This window comes from Petromyzon marinus (genome assembly GCF_048934315.1).
Source record: "Petromyzon marinus isolate PM22_M1 ecotype Great Lakes invasive population chromosome 68 unlocalized genomic scaffold, UKy_Petmar_22M1.pri1.0 chr68_unloc.1, whole genome shotgun sequence".
Lineage (NCBI taxonomy): Eukaryota > Metazoa > Chordata > Hyperoartia > Petromyzontiformes > Petromyzontidae > Petromyzon > Petromyzon marinus.
In genome coordinates this window covers 6,179,264-6,199,120 of record NW_027422597.1, presented here as the reverse complement: position 1 = coordinate 6,199,120, position 19,857 = coordinate 6,179,264, and the positions used below count along the sequence as shown (strand labels likewise).

Below are 19,857 nucleotides of genomic sequence, written 5' to 3'. Positions count from 1 at the left end.
GTGGTGGTTGTCGTAGTTGTCGTGGTTGTTGTGGTAATTGTGGTTGTTGTGGTGCTGGTTGTGGTTGTGGTGGTGATTGTTATGGTTGTTGTGGTTATTGTGGTGGTTGTTGTGGTGGTTGATAGGGTGGTTGTTGTGGTGGTGGTTGTTGTGGTGGTGGCAGTTGTGGTGGTGGTTGTGGTACTGGTTGTTATGGTTTTTGTGGTAATTGTTGTTGTAGTTATTGTGGTGGTTGTTGGTGGTGGTTGTTGTGGTGGTTGTGGTGGTAGTTGTGGTGGTGGTTGTCGTGGTGGTTGTGGTGGTGGTTGTGGTGGTGGTTGTTGTGGTGGTTGTGGTGGTTTTCGTGGTGGTTGTGGTTATTGTGGTGGTTGTTGTGGTGGTTGTTGTGTTGGTTGTGGTGGTGGTTCTGGTGGTTGTCGTGGTGGTTGTGGTTATTGTGGTGGTTGTTGTGGTGTTTGTTGTGGTGGTGGTTGTGGTGGTTGTTGTGGTGGTTATGGTGGTGGTTGTGGTGGTGGTTGTCGTGGTGGTTGTGGTGGTGGTTGTGGTGGTGGTTGTTGTGGTGGTTGTGGTGGTTGTCGTGGTGGTTGTGGTTATTGTGGTGGTTGTTGTGGTGGTGGTTTGGGGTGGTTGTCGTGGTGCTTGTGGTGGTGGTTTTTGGGGTGTGCGTGGTGACGTCACCACGTCCATGACGCAGCAACAGCAGACAAATTGAACAGCTGGGACATTGTTGGCGCCTTTTGTCGTCTCTTTATTTGTTTATTAATTTGTAGATTTAATTTGCTTGGCAGTGGCTGTGTAGATAATTTGGTCCTCGTGTTTAATTAATGAACAGCGTTGCGGGATGCAGTGAGCACGAATGACGCTGTACACAACTACATTGTTTTTGTTGTGTTCTGTATTTTTATTGTAGAATCGACGATACAAGCATTGCAACGCCACTGTCGTACGCGTACATTTATACTTTTTTAAATTGATATTGTTTTATCTCTCCCACAATCCATTACACCACTCCTCTGGCAGGGTGAATACATCCACGCTGGCTTCACACACACACAGAGCGGTAATTATTGTATCACCCCTCCCCCCATTAAGGTTGTGAGGATTGTTTACGCTCAGCCCCCCCACGTTGTGATGGAGAGCCACGCAGCCCTAGCCACCGACAGCCACCAGCTAGTCACGGGCGTGGCGCTGCGCGTGACGGTGACGAGGGTGGCGAGCGCCGTGCGTCGTGGCGTCTGCTCTCTGGGCTGTTCACGTTCACTGCTCTAAGGACGCACCACTCAGATCCACAATCCTCACTGAGTCACTCCACATCCACAGCCCAGGATGTAGGGGCTGAGTGAATGTTTGGTGAAACGAGTGCAACGGCGCCATGGAGTCGGCGCTGTAAAACGACAGCAGCCCCGCGTCCCAGTCCAGGTGGACCCCGACTCTCCGCGGAGGCTACGGCACCGACAGTGACGTCACTACCCCGCCATGCACCACTGAGAAGCTGTCGCCTTGTTTCCGTAGACACCAGGAGACGTCACTCACTCCCAGGAGGCACTCAGCACCACGCCCTCTCCGTGGGATCGTCCCGTACGCGACTCGAACCCGACACCGCCTCGCACTCCCCACGTCCACCTCCCAGTAGTGCTGACCTGACGAGAAGCTCTCAGAGCACAGCGCTTGCCGCCAGCACTCAAAGCGGTGAGGGTGATGGGGGCGACCCTGGGGGACACCGCTCCACGTCGCCGTCCTGAGATCCGAGGAAATCTGGAGGTCGTCGTGGGCTGAGTTTGTGTCCAGAGTCGGTGAGCGTCCATCTGTGGTGAGTATTAGTGTACACATAATAATATTAGTTAGTATTAGTGTACACATACTAATATTAGTTAGTATTAGTGTACACATACTAATATTAGTTAGTATAAGTGTACACATACTAATATTAGTTAATATTAGTGTACACACACTAATATTAGTTAATCTTAGTGTACACACACTAATATTAGTTAGTATTTGTGTACACATACATTACTAGTACACGTACACATTTACTAACTCTAAACACATTTTTCTAAATGTGGACGGAAAACCTCGTGGACCAGAAGAAAAATCCACTCAACCACGGAGAGAAAATGCAGACTTCACATCGACAGGAGGCGTGAGGGTGAGGATTGAGCCGACGACCTTCTGTGTACCAGGCGAGGTAGTTAACATCTACATCGCCACCGTGGTGTATACAACAGTTCTTGTATTGGAGCGTGCACTTCACCATCTTGGTGTGTGAGTACACTGAGTCTTGTCACTCCTACAGCTCCTTACAGCTCTGCTGCTGTCCGGGTCTATGAGCATCTTTTGTAAATTAATAAACAAAGCTTTATAATAATTTCATTTTACCAGGTAAGGCCCACTGAGCTATTTAGTTGTTCATTTTTTCTCAGTGTCCTGGCCACAAATGACAGCTCAACGAAATGGCTTATCATGCTCTAAACCAGGGGTCGGGAACCTATGGCTCGCGAGCCAGATGTGGCTCTTTTGATGATTGCATATGGCTCGCAGATAAAACAAAATATTCTCACTTGTTTTAATCCATCCATCGATTTTTCACTGCGCATGTCCTGTTCAGGGCTGCAGGAGCAATTGTCCATTATTTTAATTGGATGATACTGGCCTACGTTTGCCGTTGCTGGGTAAAACAGGTAAACGCCCCCTTTTGAATCAGTCTGAGACTGCGTCTGCTCGGTCATTAGCTCAAAGCTAACCCTTCGACGAAGAAGATGGCGAAAAGAAAAAAAGACGACGAGTATCGTACATTTCAGGACGAATGGACCGAAGAATTCGCCTTTGTGGAGAGAGCGGGTTCTGCGGTGTGTCTAATTTGCAATGACAAAATTACATCGTTGAAACGGTCGAATGTAAAGCGGCACTTCGACACGCGCCACGCTACCTTTGCATCAAAATACCCTGCGGGAGACAGCAGAAAGAAAGCGTGCCAAGAGCTTCTGAGCAGGGTGCAAGCTAGCCAGCAGCAACTCCGCGTATGGACCCGGCAAGGTGACTATAATTCGGCTAGCTTTGCTGGTTCTTTAGCAATAGTGAGGAACGGAAAACCATTCACAGATGGCGAGTATGCTAAAACGTTCATGCTGGATGTAGCCAATGAACTTTTTGATGATCTTCCGAACAAAGACAAGATAATCAAACGGATACAAGACATGCCTCTGTCGGCAAGAACTGTTCATGATCGTACCATCGTGATGGCAAACAAAGTGGAGGAAACGCAAGTGAAGGACATAAATGCAGCGCCGTTCTTTTCTCTGGCTTTGGATGAGTCAACAGACGTGAGCCATTTGTCGCAGTTCAGCGTGATTGCAAGATATGCTGTTGGTGACACACTGCGCGAAGAAAGTCTTGCTGTTCTGCCATTAAAAGGGTCCACAAGAGGTGAGGATTTATTCAAGTCTTTCATGGAGTTTGCTCAAGAAAAAAGTCTACCTATGGATAAACTTCTCTCAGTGTGTACTGATGGTGCTCCGTGTATGGTGGGGAAAAACAAAGGATTTGTGGCGCTTCTCCGTGAACATGAAAATAGACCCATCCTAAGTTTCCATTGTATTATACACCAGGAGGCACTTTGTGCTCAGATGTGTGACAGGCAGTTTGGCGAAGTGATGTCGCTGGTCATTCGTGTGATCAACTTTATTGTTGCCCGAGCCTTAAATGATCGCCAGTTTAAAACACTGCTGGATGAAGTTGTAAATAACTATCCTGGTCTGCTTTTGCACAGCAATGTGCGTTGGTTGTCAAGAGGGAAGGTGCTTAGCCGTTTTGCGGCTTGCCTGAACGAAATCCGGACTTTCCTTGAAATGAAAGGCGTCGGGCATCCTGAGCTAGCCGACACCGAGTGGCTCCTCAAGTTTTACTATCTCGTAGATCTGACTGAACATCTGAACCAGCTCAACGTGAAAATGCAAGGCATTGGAAATAGTGTTATCCCTTCAACAAGCTGTATTTGCTTTTGAAAACAAGCTGGAGCTTTTCATCACGGATCTTGAAACAGGTCGTTTACTACATTTTGAAAAACTGAGCCAATTTAAAGATGCATGCACAGCAAGTGAGCCCATTCAAAACCTTGATCTCCACCAGCTAGCTGGCTGCACATCCAGTCTCCTACAGTCCTTCAAAGCACGCTTTGGAGAATTTCGTGAGCACACTCGTCTTTTTAAGTTCATCACCCATCCAAACGAGTGTTCACTGAACACAGCCGACCTGAATTACATCCCTGGTGTCTCCGTCAGAGATTTTGAAGCAGAAGTGGCTGACCTGAAGGCCTCAGACATGTGGGTGAATAAGTTCAAGTCACTGAATGAAGATTTGGAAAGAATCACACGACAGAAAGCGGAGTTGGCGAGCAAGCACATGTGGACAGAAATGAAAAAACTCCAACCCGAAGACCAGCTGATTCTCAAAACTTGGAACGCGCTTCCTGTCACATACCACACACTGCAGCGTGTGAGTATTGCTGTATTGACCATGTTTGGATCTACGTATGCATGTGAGCAGTCATTCTCACATCTTAAAAAACATCAAGTCCAACCTAGGATCACGTTTAACGGATGAAAGCCTCAACGCTTGCATGAAGCTTAACCTCACCAAGTACCAACCCGACTACAAAGACATCAGCAAATCCATGCAGCACCAGAAGTCGCATTAATGGTGAGTGTTATAACAACATTATTTAAAAGAATAAATTCAGAGGCTTATTATACTGACATTTAGTTGAATTCACTTTTAAAATATATTATATGGCTCTCACTGAAATAAATTTCCAAATTTTTTGCTTTCATGGCTCTCTTAGTCAAAAAGGTTCCCGACCCCTGCTCTAAACGTTAGATGTTGATTCTAAATGTAGAGGGGAAAACCGGATGACCCAGAGAAAAACTTACGCCACCACCACGAGGAGAGAGAGAGAGAGATGCAGCCGGGATTGGTAGGGTTGGAATCGAACCCACGACCTCCTGTATGTCAAGTGAAGTCGTGAACATCTCGCCACCGTGGCGCCCATTCTCTAAGCTCTGGAGCATCATTTTAAGAATGATGGTCCAGCATCTAGCAATAAAGAGCCCATTTAGAGTTGCAATTGATCATTAATGCATGTCTTGAAGTCGGCAAGGTGATAATAATAACTGGCTGTGAAGGCTGCCTGGGTGATGAATATTCTATTGCATTCAGTCTCCACCCTGCCCTTCTTTGTATTTCAGTGGTTTTATCCCAGTCCTTTTCTGACTCCCCACACTCTGCTCTGTGAGAGTTATGCCCCTACAATAATCGCTCTACCTTCATGGGACCTCCCTTGCCACTATCAATATAATAATTGTTTTTTTGTTTGCATGTTCACCACAAGTATATGTGGTTAATGCAGACATGATTCCTTGCAAAAGGTTTCATTTTTGTGTTTTAACATCTTAACACAAACTGTTTTATTGCCAGAAAGGGTCAAATATATTTTTATAACAGTACCTTGTTTAGAACACCTGCAGGGCGCAACGTGTTCGGCTCACATCAGCCCTGAGTCCAACTCGGCAGCCAGCACCGTCACCCTCCTCTGCTCCCCACTACACCCCACGTGACAGAATGGGTGCCCGTCTGAGGGTGCCCTACGGCCAGCGGCGTCGACATTCAACTCAGAGTCTCTGCACGGCGATTGATCTCCCTAGACCAGCGGTCTGCAACCTGCGGCTCTCCTTAAGGGACCGCTTCGTGATGTTATTTATCAAGGTCACCACCGTCTCGTGTTCACCTCGTGCATTGTGGTGGCTTTTGAAATATCGAGTTGTCTTTTTTATATACTGGATTCAAACGAAATTCTCTTATTGTTATTTTGGCTACCGACCCCTGGCTTAGACGGCCACCGTGCTGCTCTCAAGGAACACCCTGTCCGCTGCGTGATGCACCTCTTGATACACCAAGGCTCTCCTTGTTATCACCTCGGTGACCGCGTTTATCGCTGAATCCACCTCACGTCTCCCCCTCCCAAGTTGGCAAGTGCCGTGCACTATCGCCTGGCTTAAATACACGACACAGGCCTGCCTCGTGGTGCTGATCTTGTGTTTGTAGCGAATGGGGCTGCAGCCATAAGTGAAGCAGAGAGACTTACACACAACAGCCAGGAGATTCGTTCGGATGCCTCCCACTGAGATGACTTTTGCGAGGTTAAGACCGTGGGAGACAGGGGCTGGGTCATCCTGAGTCTCCTGAGAGACGGAGCTCCTTCTGCACCCATAGCACAGGGCACATACAGAGTCTAATGAGGGTCCATGTCTCTCTACACTCACAGCACAAGACTCACAGTCTAATGAGGGTCCATGTCTCTCTACAAATGGACAAAACAGGCAGCCCTCGACATAAGAACGTCCATACTTACAAACCAGCTTCCATGAAATAAAAAAAATAACTTTGACTTAAACTGCAAACTCGCAGTTGCAAATTGAACATTATAACTATTTTGTTCAGAGGAGCAATCCTCCGCGAGATGTAATGAGTCGGCCTCGTGCTGGGAGTGTTTACGTATGTACGGACATTGTTTGTGTGTGAAAGTGTGGGGGGTACAGCTGGTGCATCTCCCAGTCATCTAAGTCAAAGCCAACCCATGGCACCTGGGTCTGTCTCGAGACCTGCTGTCAGCGAGCCTTCGACATTTCACGTGGCCTCAAAGTGCACCTGGCCTTGAACAGGCGCCATGGTGACGTCACCGTCACTTAGTGGTGAATGTTGAGTATTGGTATTGGTGTGGGGAGCGGTAGTGTAGCGGTGAGTGCGCTACGCTACGAAAGCGACGACCTGAGTTTGAGTCTTGCTCACGGCCAACACCAGTACCTGGTGTGATGCGTGAACATCGCCACCGGGGAGACAAAAGCAGCGGGCCGTGACGCTGGCCACCCGCCCCCTCGTGTGCCACAGTGGCGGCCATCTTGGGCACTGCTCGCTGAGAGAACTTGCCCCAAGCAGCCTGTGAAGGCTACACGGGGGATTGTTGTCGTTGGGGTGTCTTTGTGTGTGCATGCGTGCCCTGTTTGTTGTGGTGACTCATTGCCCCCCTATCGACTACAGGCGAGCATCAATGTAAGTGAAATAAAGTTTGCTTTTTATTTATGTTATTTTATGTTTAATTTACTATGCAGTAAAATGTTTACAGTGTTAGATTACAAATGTACAACATTTATTCTTAATTATTAGTTTAACAATGCTTCCCTCTGTTGAACCGTAACACATTTTACAACCGTGTTGGGATTTAATTACGGTGCATTATTGTTTTCCGACTTACGAACGAGTCTCATGAATAAATTATGTGCGTAACCCGAGGACTGCCTGTATGGGATACAATTGACCATATGGGTTACAACTGCATAAATGGGTTTATTAGGAATCACATCACGACCGTTCGCTGATTTGTCCACCAGGTGGCAGACTGAGCTCGAGGTTGAGTCTGGGTTGGTACTGACCTGAGACTCTAATGCAGGGGATCCTGAAAAACACAAACCCGCATTTCACATTAACATTGAAATCTTAAACAGATGCCCCACCTCCACACAGTCACCTGCCGCTTATGGTGGAGTGCGACATCAGGGAATTAGTAAATATCTGCAAACGGAGAATGATGAAAAACAGGGTTCATTTATCTGGACAAGAACGGACGTCTAAAAAAGACAAAACCACTCTATACAGGTCTAGTTCAGCACCTACATGAGTGGTTTAATAACAACTCATGTGTTGAACTCTGAATAAACTGAAGTTTTTAAAAATGTTACCAGGTAAATCCCACTGAGCTATGTCACTCGTTTTCAAAAGCAACCTGGCTATCACAAATGACAGCTCAACTTTTTGGCGTATCACGTTGGATTTTATAGTAGCTGCCTAATACTCTGAATGCTGATTATGAATATGGAAGAAAAAAAACAGAGGACCCGGAGAAAAATCTATGGGACCATGGGGGGAGAGAGAGAGAAAAACGCAAACTCTAAATTTACAGCAGGCATCGTCAGGGTCGGGGTCAAACCCACGACCTCCTCCATACCAGGCGAGGTAGTTAACATCTCCTAGCCACCGCGGCGAGTGAATGGAGGTGGTGCCACCTGCAGGAAGGAGAGCGGGTCCTGTACAGCGAGGGCGGCGAGCAGCTGGTTGAACTCCTGCTCCAGGCCACGTGCTCTGCTCTCGTAGCGAGCGATGTCCGCCTGGATGCGGGACAGCACGGAGCGGCCCTCCTCGTCCACGCACTCCAGCGCCTCCCTCTCCTCCTTCAGCTGCTCCCTCCGGCGCTCAAACTCTCGGCTGATCCGCGCCTTGGTGCCACGCAGAGACTCCTACACAGTGATATGATTACGCATTATTGAAACGCAACACGACAGTGCGATGTGACGTCATAAAGGACTTCGATACGGCCACGTCTCATAACTCCATACAAAGAGGCGGGTGACTTAATTTTTGAGAACGTCGAGTAATTAAATGCATGAAAGGAGGAGATTTAGTGAGGATATTCATGGGTACTCAAGCCAAATGCTAAGTACCCATATAGTTCCGTGTCTCTCTGTACCTGCACGTGTCTGTGTCTCTCTGTACCTGCACGTGTCTGTGTGTCTCTTTGTACCTGCACGTGTCTGTGTGTCTCTCTGTACCTGCCCGTGTCTGTGTGTCTCTCTGTACCTGCACGTGTCTGTGTGTATCTCTCTGTACCTGCACGTGTCTATGTGTCTCTCTCTACCTGCCCGTGTCTGTGTGTCTCTCTGTACCTGCGCGTGTCTGTGTGTCTCTCTGTACCTGTGTAGTGTTGCTCCGGAGACACTTCGTAGGGGGGCACGTCTTTATTATCCACACGTACCCTAACTACTATACATCAATTCTTCATACAGTTGATCTTGAGGACCTCTTCCACTTGGTACATTATACGCCTCCTGTGTAGCGTGCCTAACCCGACTATGCTCCAGGTCCTCCGGTTATAATATACTATGTGAGACTACCTGACCTGACCCAGCCAAGGTACAGGTCCAACACTGACCTCACAGAGCTTCGGCCCTTAAAAGGACGGCGAATCTAGGGGTTCAGAGTCCTACTCTAGCAGCGCCTTCTTTTTTCAACTGGTTATCTTCAACTGCTCCGGTTTCCAACTGCTTCCGTTTCCAACTGCTTCGGTTTTTAAACTGCCTGGACCTCTCCAGAGGTTCGCCTTATATCCGTTTCTCAGCCGAGGTGCGGACCACAGTGAGGGACGTGGGTGACCCCACTGAGGTCCGCATGTCTGCCGTTGCAGGTCAGTGCAGCTGCAGCCCCCCAACCTTTGGGAGTGTTTGCGAGGGTCGTAGAATCCTCGCAGCCCCCCAACTGCTTCAGGGCTGCCTGTCATTGCCTGCAAGTGCAGCCCATCCATGGCGCTACACCTGCACGTGTCTGTGTGTCTCTCGGCACCTGCACGTGTCTGTGTGTCTCTCTGTATATGCACATGTCTGTGTGTCTCTCTCTACCTGCACGTGTCTGTGTGTTTCTCTCTACCTGCATGTGTCTGTGTGTCTCTCTGTACCTGCACGTGTCTGTGTGTCTGTACCTGCACGTGTCTGTGTCTCTCTGTACCTGCACGTGTCTGTGTGTCTCTTTGTACCTGCACGTGTCTGTGTGTCTCTCTGTACCTGCCCGTGTCTGTGTGTCTCTCTGTACCTGCACGTGTCTGTGTGTATCTCTCTGTACCTGCACGTGTCTATGTGTCTCTCTCTACCTGCCCGTGTCTGTGTGTCTCTCTGTACCTGCGCGTGTCTGTGTGTCTCTCTGTACCTGTGTAGTGTTGCTCCGGAGACACTTCGTAGGGGGGCACGTCTTTATTATCCACACGTACCCTAACTACTATACATCAATTCTTCATACAGTTGATCTTGAGGACCTCTTCCACTTGGTACATTATACGCCTCCTGTGTAGCGTGCCTAACCCGACTATGCTCCAGGTCCTCCGGTTATAATATACTATGTGAGACTACCTGACCTGACCCAGCCAAGGTACAGGTCCAACACTGACCTCACAGAGCTTCGGCCCTTAAAAGGACGGCGAATCTAGGGGTTCAGAGTCCTACTCTAGCAGCGCCTTCTTTTTTCAACTGGTTATCTTCAACTGCTCCGGTTTCCAACTGCTTCCGTTTCCAACTGCTTCGGTTTTTAAACTGCCTGGACCTCTCCAGAGGTTCGCCTTATATCCGTTTCTCAGCCGAGGTGCGGACCACAGTGAGGGACGTGGGTGACCCCACTGAGGTCCGCATGTCTGCCGTTGCAGGTCAGTGCAGCTGCAGACCCCCAACCTTTGGGAGTGTTTGCGAGGGTCGTAGAATCCTCGCAGCCCCCCAACTGCTTCAGGGCTGCCTGTCATTGCCTGCAAGTGCAGCCCATCCATGGCGCTACACCTGCACGTGTCTGTGTGTCTCTCGGCACCTGCACGTGTCTGTGTGTCTCTCTGTATATGCACATGTCTGTGTGTCTCTCTCTACCTGCACGTGTCTGTGTGTCTCTGTACCTGCACGTGTCTGTGTGTCTCTGTACCTGCACGTGTCTATGTGTCTCTCTGTACCTGCACGCGCTTGTAGGCACGCTTGAGCTTCTGTTTCCGTGATTCTGCTGCAGTCCTCTTCTTCTGTCTCCCCGTCTTCTCGAGTCTGAACGCCTCCTATACACGGGGTAGACAAATACATGATGTTTGGTACTCCCATCATTATCATCATCTGGCCCATGTCTTTAACCCAGATCCTTGCAGGCAGGTTTTCTGGATAGCCCAGCGATAATCATTGCCATTTGAAATGTCGAACCTCCCAGGCTGTGAGGTGGCCATTACGAGGTAGCACAACATCCGTGTCTGAGGTAGGTGGCTGGATCACAGCGAGGTGTATTGAGGAGTCCCCACTCCCACGCTCGTGTTTTCTCAAGTTTTTCCCAACAATGGAATCTCGCGGAACCGACAACCATAACCCCCCGAGATATCTACAGCACACACTTTGCGTGACAGTGCGGTAAACACCAAAACTTAAATCCGAAATATTACAGAAAACCAAGCTGAGTGCCAGAGCGGTATTAGGGTACAGACAGCTCTGGTGCTGATAGGGCTGCTGCTCGAGTGTGTTGGGACAAGTTGGACAGGACTTAGGGGAGGGGAGAGCCATGTGACCAGGTTCGCAGCACGCTAACCACTACACCACCGCTCCCCAAAGCAGGAACAACTGCACACTCATATCACAGTTTAAACATTCCTAGAAATGCAGTGTATGTGATAATAGTAATTTAAGGAATATTGCTACAAGTAAATATATGCAGGTCAAGTTTAACAAGTAGGCTTTGGCGACCAATATTCTTATTTTTGGGTTAGGTCGTGTAAATAGAAATGTGTTGTTAAACCCGCAACCACCCGACTCAGTCAATTAGTAAGGTTAATCACGTAAACACAACGTGCCATATTCTTAGTTCTTTCGGTAAAGTCACGTTGAAGGGAAACAACAAAATAATAAAATATATATAAAACAATAAAAATTCTCACGACGTTTCGACCATAACACAAACAGTCGTCTTCAGGTGTGTTGGTTTGCATACATTTATTTTTAAACGGTGTATTTATTTATAAAAAAACGTTAGCGCCACGCGCAGCGATTTGGCAGTTTATTTAGGACTAGTCCATCTATATTCTGAAAAGAGGAGGGGGGAGACGATTTTTTTAATGTATGCTGTCTGAAAGCCACTGTAAGCGTGAACAATCAATTAAGACCTGAAATGGTTTATCACATCTTTCCAATGATTGCTAAGATAGAATCCATCTTCTCGTGCCAATTAGTGACTAGTTCAGCACCACCGGTGTGTAAGAAAATAAATCCTCAACATTTACAATTAGTGACTAGTTCAGCACCACCGGTGTGTTGGAAAGTAAACCCACAATATTTACAATTCGAGGACCATGACGTTTTGCCTCACTACTAATTACAACCAGCATCATCAGGCGACAGCCAGAATTGAATACGCAGAGTAACATTGTCAGTAGTAGGAAACACAATAATGTCAATTTTAACACTGTCATATTAACACTATAACGATAGAGGAATAATACCAGCAGCAATAACGGCAACAGCAAACACATCCATAGTCATGATGATGATGACTATTGACTTGAATATCCTTTATTGTGATGTTTGACTTAAGCTGTCCCCCATTTGATTGCCTCTGGCAGGGCCAGACACTGGCAGGATTAAGCGCTGTGAACGTGGAACTCTGCCCACGCCAAGTTCGCCCAGTCTGCTCGCCGTGTGCCCTTAGTCCCGCACTCTGTTGCCCCATTTCACCTGCCCATAAAAACGTGGCAGGCTAAACGCTCTGGTGGTTGGCCAACCTTCACCGTGGCAGCGCTCAACCACAATCCACTGTTCTGTCACTAAATGCAAATACACGGCGTCTATGTTAGAGGCAGGGTGGCATTTTAGACATCCAACATTTTGCAACAAAATAAAATCTAAATCTGCCCTATGGACTGGCGGCCTGCCTCTACCACTGGAATGTCTCACGTTTGAGGTATTTCGCGTCAGTCCACTGTTGTATATATAGGTGTTATGAAAATTGATGAAAATAATGAAAATTAAATGAAATTTGAGATTTGCATAATTTATCCGAAATTATGTTAATCAGTGTAATTATGTGCATAAATTATGCTGATTCGAGAGATAATCGTATTGATTTATGCGAGTGGGCGTGGTTATGATAATGCCGGTCGTTATGGATTATCAGGTCGAGCCTCGGTGACGAGGATTGTGTTATGAATTGGAATAACGCAATTAATCGTATGCAGTGACGCAGGCGTTGTGAGCGTGAATGAGAGAGAGACGATTCGACTCTGCTCTTCAATTCCGTATTATCGATAAGGATGCGATTACTCTCGATTGAACATTACGGATTATGTGTGTTATGGATCATGTGGTGATAGTGTGCTTATGATAGGTCCCCAGGATTCAGATCTCATACGCAGAACAATATTATGCAGAATTTCAGGAAGAATCACACACAAACCTTCTGCTTTAATCAATTTTATTTCTAGCTAACTTTAATTTTTGGATAATATGAAAAACTCAATCTCGGGATTTTGGAATTTCAACACAGCGTTAACATGATACCATCACGATTGCGTTGTTTCACCTCGATAGCGGCACCTGTGGTTAATTCCCGACGCGTAACGCAATCGATCGGTTGTTGAGAGAGAGATTAAAAACATGCGAACTATTCTATCAAACCTTAACTTTATAATATGCAAACTCGTATGCTTGAATTGTTACACAACACGGCACTTGGTCTTTGATTCGTATCCAATCCTTAATACATTCTGATATGCGAAGTTATTATGCTTGAAATCGTCAGCACAGTACCACGTTGATGTTCGTTCATTGATTCATAACGATTATGAATTTAAAGCGTTCGACTGTAATACTTCTAATTGCCTTATCAACACCACTCGATGGCCACAATGCTTCGTTACTTGAATTGTCACACAAACAGCATTCGGTCACTGATCATGCGCGGCCCTTAATGCAATTATTGTCACGTTGTTAACAATAGGATGACTGATTATTATGCAACGCTGCTCGTTGACAGGGCACTCCAACCAGTATTATTCTTGGAGGCACAAATATGCGTTTGAATTCGTTATTTCATTCGTGGATACCGGCAAGATTATGCAGAAAGACAAATATTAACGAACGACTCAAGTATTCCTAATCAACTTCTCAACGCGACTCAATGGGTGGCGATGTTTCCTTTTGAGATCCTTATCTCGGGCCAATCTTTTAATTGATTGTGGCCAGACCCCTGACAGGGAACCGGTTGAACCCGCTCTTCAACCCCGCGAGCGGCGCTCCGTGGTGAGGTGCCAAGAATTAATCCTTGTTAATGGGTCAGTTGGTAATTTATGCGGTTAGAAGTACAGCCCCAGCACAATATTACAGAGGAAAATTATGAACACTCTTAAAAACGATGGATTATTCACTCGGTCGTTGCGATGTTTCCACAATCACGGATGGTTCAATGGCTTGAGGTTTTTTAGGCTTTGTTAATGACCCGTGTGTGTGTGTGTTGAATGGTGTGAGTGGTGAAAGAGTAGGCCAATGTTCGGAATCGATTCTTTGCGTCAAGCAGACGTCTTGTTTGTCGTGTAGTGGGGGGCAGTGTATCATACGTATCAGTTGATTCTTCTTTCAGTAGTTGGTTCGGACTCGACGGACGTTGGTGAACGAGTAGATGCGTTGTTGTAGCTGAGATGACCGTCTGGTAGACGGCGTTAGAAGCACGCCCGCAGCGGCGCGCTGGTGCTCCGTCGTCGGCGGTTGTAGATTGCAGGCTCACGATTCGCTCGTGGTGGCGCTGGTGCTGGTGGCACGCTGGTGGCGCGCTGTTGGTACGCGCTGGTGCTGATGCTGGTGCTGATGGCACGCTGGTGGCGCGCGCTCCCTCTCCTTGAAGATGCACGAACGCGCCCGTGCTGGTTCGCTGACAGCAGTTTCTCTCCACTGCTGGCTGAGCTGCTGCACGCTCTTGCTTGGCGTTGCTGGCCGCGCTCTTTCTCCTTGAAGATGCGCGAACGCGCCCGTGCTGGTTCGCTGACAGCAGTTTCCTCCACTGCTGGATGAGCTACGCCGGCGCGCGCTCTTTCCGCTGCTGTAGTAGCTGACGCTGCGCTCGCGAGCGACAGGTCAAGTTTTTCTTCTGCTGAGTTGAGTTGAGATGAGTCTTCTTCTGTTGAGCTGAGTTGAGATGAGTCTTCTTCTGTTGAGCTGCCCCCGAGGGCTGATGAGTTTTCTTCTGTTGAGATGAGTTGAGTTCAATGCTGTCGCACGCCACCAGGATTAGTACACAACACGAGTTTCCGTGCTCGACTGTTGGGGTCATTTGCCTTCTCCGCAGCCATGTGCAGATTTGCTGACTCCGTACCACGATCCGATTCCGTGCCTCGATTCGATTCCATGTTTTTGCGTGTGCTGGATTTCCACACATTCCCCAATCCATCATGGATTTTTGTCTCCGTAACGCGTTTCCCTGGCACTTTTACTGTACTCTCACGCAATTTTGCGACACAATTGATCGCGTTTCCATTTACCAAACAAGCATGTTTCTCCTCCCGATCCTGTTGGTTATCATTTCCTGTTAGATCACGCTTCATGGTTAATTTTCCTTGTTCAATAGGTGGGTTCACCACGGGAGCGACTCTCGCGTTCCCTACCACATCAAAGCGTGTGCATGGCGCTTTTAGTTTTCCACAATCATCGTTCCCCTCCTGGTTCTGTTTGTAACCTCCAGCCTGCTTGATTTTTTCCAAGGGCTGTGATTTTTTTTTCAGATCAGCGGACACCTCTTTCCCTGTCATTTTCCTCTCAACCAGTGTGAGCGATTTATCACGTGCCCATGTCACCCTCTTTGTTACAGCCAAGCCATGTGTGCCCCTTGTGTATCGTGGAATGGGGAATCGGCGTGATTCTGCTCTTGGCCTATACACGCCGTGATTCTCGCGATTATGTGTCTTTGTGTGTCGTGGCCGCCCATTCTCTATGTGCCACTGTCGACCGTAATTGTTATCTCGCCATCTGTGTGGGTAATTTTGGCCGGCTGTGTGCCGCTGCATTGGGTGAAGATATGGTCCTGCTCTTTGCTTCCAACCGTGGCGATTGTCGCAAATACGCGTCTCTGCACGCTGCGAACGCTCCCGGCCTGTGTGCCGTGGAATTGAGCACTGGTCTGACTTTGCTCGTGGTCTCCACACGTTGCGATTCTCGCAAATACGCGTCCCTGCATGCTGCGATCGCTCCTGGTCTGCGTGCCATTGTCTCGTGTAATTGTTATTTGACCACCCGTGTATGTAATTATGTTGGTAATCCGTGGGTGCTTTTTGTTTTCTGCACTGTGGGCCTGCGTGCATCAAATGCCTCACATGTTTTTTATTTTCCTCTGATAGGCTGGTTGCCTTGTCCCGTTCACTGTGTGCTGTGAAATCATTGTTTTTAGCCCGGTACAGCCAAGCCATGTGTGCCCGATCCACTATGTGGTCTAAGGAGGCTGTCTCTGGATTCAAGACCATTCCCACAATTTCTGTAATCTCTGGACTCAAAGATCCAAAAAACATAATTTTGAACCTTTTGTCACCTTCGTGATACTGATCCACATCGCCCGCATAGTACGCTCTTTTAAATCGCATGAGGTAATCCCGGGGTTCCTCGTCTGCACACTGGGTCATAGATTTTGCAGCGTTAAATCCCTCAGACATTGTTCAATATTCTCCAAACTTCCGAATCACTGCCAGGCTCAGCTTTTTAAAATCGTTCCGAACCTCGTATGGTAGCGATTTTACCCATGATATGGACTGTCCATGCAAGCTGCGTTTCAGCAAACTCGCTTTTTCATCCGTTTTCCTCAGACCCCTGATCATTGCTTCTGCTTCTACCGTTGCGATGTGAGTGTGAATGTCCCTGTTCTTATTGTGTGGATCAAAATAGGGAATTCTGACGAGAGCTTTGTCCATCAATTTCAGAGTGTTACTACTGAACGAGTATTCGGAAAGTTGATCATCGTCATCCGAGTCAGATTCGGATGAGTCATTAACATCACGGTGGCGTTGCTTAACATGATTTTTGTAGTGTATTTTGCGCCTGTAACGTGGGTCAACTTTGCTCGGTGACTCATGTTTGTCCCATGGCTCATACTTATGTGGTTTTTGTGGGGTGTTTGATTTATATTTGTCTGGTGCGTCGTGCCTGTCGCGATGTTTGTGTCGGCCGTCTGTGCGTGGTGCGCGTTTTCCTGGAGAGTTGCCTCGGAGCTTCGGCTCCGCCCTTTCTCGCGTTATCAGTACAGAATCCCCTGGTGATTTAGTTTTAATATTCTGTCTCACTCTGACTTCGGGGTTATCAGTCCCACCTGTTTCTTTTCCGAAATTTTCCTCCTCCCATAATCTCTGTTTGTCTGTCTGTGCGAGAGGGTCTGAGTTCAGCGTAGCTATTCCTGATGTTTTTACATCGTGTTCGCTTTTCTCCCATTTTATCCAGTTCTTAAGCAGTGTCCCAATGTCATCAATACAGCTCCCCTTCCATGTGTCTCCCTGATTTGTTTGCTCTGTAGCAGATCGGCCTGACCTTTTTGGTACAAGTTCCCAATATCCCGCAATCCACTCAAAAATTACTCTTAATACGAGCATCTCTGGAATTTCACTTCAGAGTGCATATCAAAACAGTTGTATCCAGAATGCATCAGTTCGACTCGTGTGACTCTGGTATTCCCTTCAGAGCACGTATAAAAACACTTGTATCACAGGGTGTGGTCAGTTTGACTCGAGCAAATAATCTTACTTCAACTGAATTGGAATAACGCAATTAATCGTATGCAGTGACGCAGGCGTTGTGAGCGTGAATGAGAGAGAGACGATTCGACTCTGCTCTTCAATTCCGTATTATCGATAAGGATGCGATTACTCTCGATTGAACATTACGGATTATGTGTGTTATGGATCATGTGGTGATAGTGTGCTTATGATAGGTCCCCAGGATTCAGATCTCATACGCAGAACAATATTATGCAGAATTTCAGGAAGAATCACACACAAACCTTCTGCTTTAATCAATTTTATTTCTAGCTAACTTTGATTTTTGGATAATATGAAAAACTCAATCTCGGGATTTTGGAATTTCAACACAGCGTTAACATGATACCATCACGATTGCGTTGTTTCACCTCGATAGCGGCACCTGTGGTTAATTCCCGACGCGTAACGCAATCGATCGGTTGTTGAGAGAGAGATTAAAAACATGCGAACTATTCTATCAAACCTTAACTTTATAATATGCAAACTCGTATGCTTGAATTGTTACACAACACGGCACTTGGTCTTTGATTCGTATCCAATCCTTAATACATTCTGATATGCGAAGTTATTATGCTTGAAATCGTCAGCACAGTACCACGTTGATGTTCGTTCATTGATTCATAACGATTATGAATTTAAAGCGTTCGACTGTAATACTTCTAATTGCCTTATCAACACCACTCGATGGCCACAATGCTTCGTTACTTGAATTGTCACACAAACAGCATTCGGTCACTGATCATGCGCGGCCCTTAATGCAATTATTGTCACGTTGTTAACAATAGGATGACTGATTATTATGCAACGCTGCTCGTTGACAGGGCACTCCAACCAGTATTATTCTTGGAGGCACAAATATGCGTTTGAATTCGTTATTTCATTCGTGGATACCGGCAAGATTATGCAGAAAGACAAATATTAACGAACGACTCAAGTATTCCTAATCAACTTCTCAACGCGACTCAATGGGTGGCGATGTTTCCTTTTGAGATCCTTATCTCGGGCCAATCTTTTAATTGATTGTGGCCAGACCCCTGACAGGGAACCGGTTGAACCCGCTCTTCAACCCCGCGAGCGGCGCTCCGTGGTGAGGTGCCAAGAATTAATCCTTGTTAATGGGTCAGTTGGTAATTTATGCGGTTAGAAGTACAGCCCCAGCACAATATTACAGAGGAAAATTATGAACACTCTTAAAAACGATGGATTATTCACTCGGTCGTTGCGATGTTTCCACAATCACGGATGGTTCAATGGCTTGAGGTTTTTTAGGCTTTGTTAATGACCCGTGTGTGTGTGTGTGTGTTGAATGGTGTGAGTGGTGAAAGAGTAGGCCAATGTTCGGAATCGATTCTTTGCGTCAAGCAGACGTCTTGTTTGTCGTGTAGTGGGGGGCAGTGTATCATACGTATCAGTTGATTCTTCTTTCAGTAGTTGGTTCGGACTCGACGGACGTTGGTGAACGAGTAGATGCGTTGTTGTAGCTGAGATGACCGTCTGGTAGACGGCGTTAGAAGCACGCCCGCAGCGGCGCGCTGGTGCTCCGTCGTCGGCGGTTGTAGATTGCAGGCTCGCGATTCGCTCGTGGTGGCGCTGGTGCTGGTGGCACGCTGGTGGCGCGCTGTTGGTACGCGCTGGTGCTGATGCTGGTGCTGATGGCACGCTGGTGGCGCGCGCTCCCTCTCCTTGAAGATGCACGAACGCGCCCGTGCTGGTTCGCTGACAGCAGTTTCTCTCCACTGCTGGCTGAGCTGCTGCACGCTCTTGCTTGGCGTTGCTGGCCGCGCTCTTTCTCCTTGAAGATGCGCGAACGCGCCCGTGCTGGTTCGCTGACAGCAGTTTCCTCCACTGCTGGATGAGCTACGCCGGCGCGCGCTCTTTCCGCTGCTGTAGTAGCTGACGCTGCGCTCGCGAGCGACAGGTCAAGTTTTTCTTCTGCTGAGTTGAGTTGAGATGAGTCTTCTTCTGTTGAGCTGAGTTGAGATGAGTCTTCTTCTGTTGAGCTGCCCCCGAGGGCTGATGAGTTTTCTTCTGTTGAGATGAGTTGAGTTGAGTTCAATGCTGAAACGGCTCCTTTTTATGCCAAAAATCTCTCCCCTTCTCGGCTCCCCCTCACGAGGTGGAGCTATCTTTGATCTGATCGTATGTCGGTGGGGGGGGTTCGTGTGTCGGTGGTGGGGGGGGTTCGTGTGTCAGTGTGTATGTTTGTGTGTGTGTCATTTATGACATGGCCCTGTTCGGGTCTTTCCTCAAGCCATAAACATCAAGACAACAGACACCTCGATTCATCTTGGTGGCGTCTGGTTGTCTAATCCCTCCACCCAGAGAGAGGGGCAGGTTCCCCCCCCGCCCCCCCTTTTCCGTTCGCGTTCCGACGCACAAAGAAATGGTTAAGATTTTTTTTAAGTTTAACATTTCACATCACAGTTGGTATCTTATCATACACAGTTATGATCCTGCTTGTGATTCATAGTATT

The 19,857-nt window shown here is 47.5% G+C and overlaps 1 long non-coding RNA gene across 1 annotated transcript; it reads right to left on the bottom strand.

The window, feature by feature from the left end:
- Positions 1–727: 727 nt before the first annotated feature.
- LOC116958010 (uncharacterized) lies at positions 728–17,371 on the bottom strand. The gene is made up of 6 exons (XR_004405276.2): positions 14,213–17,371; positions 10,586–10,681; positions 8,115–8,345; positions 7,485–7,507; positions 6,140–6,255; positions 728–1,805 (listed from the first exon to the last, which is right to left on the bottom strand). It is a non-coding gene; the product is annotated as an uncharacterized LOC116958010 (long non-coding RNA).
- Positions 17,372–19,857: the final 2,486 nt, after the last annotated feature.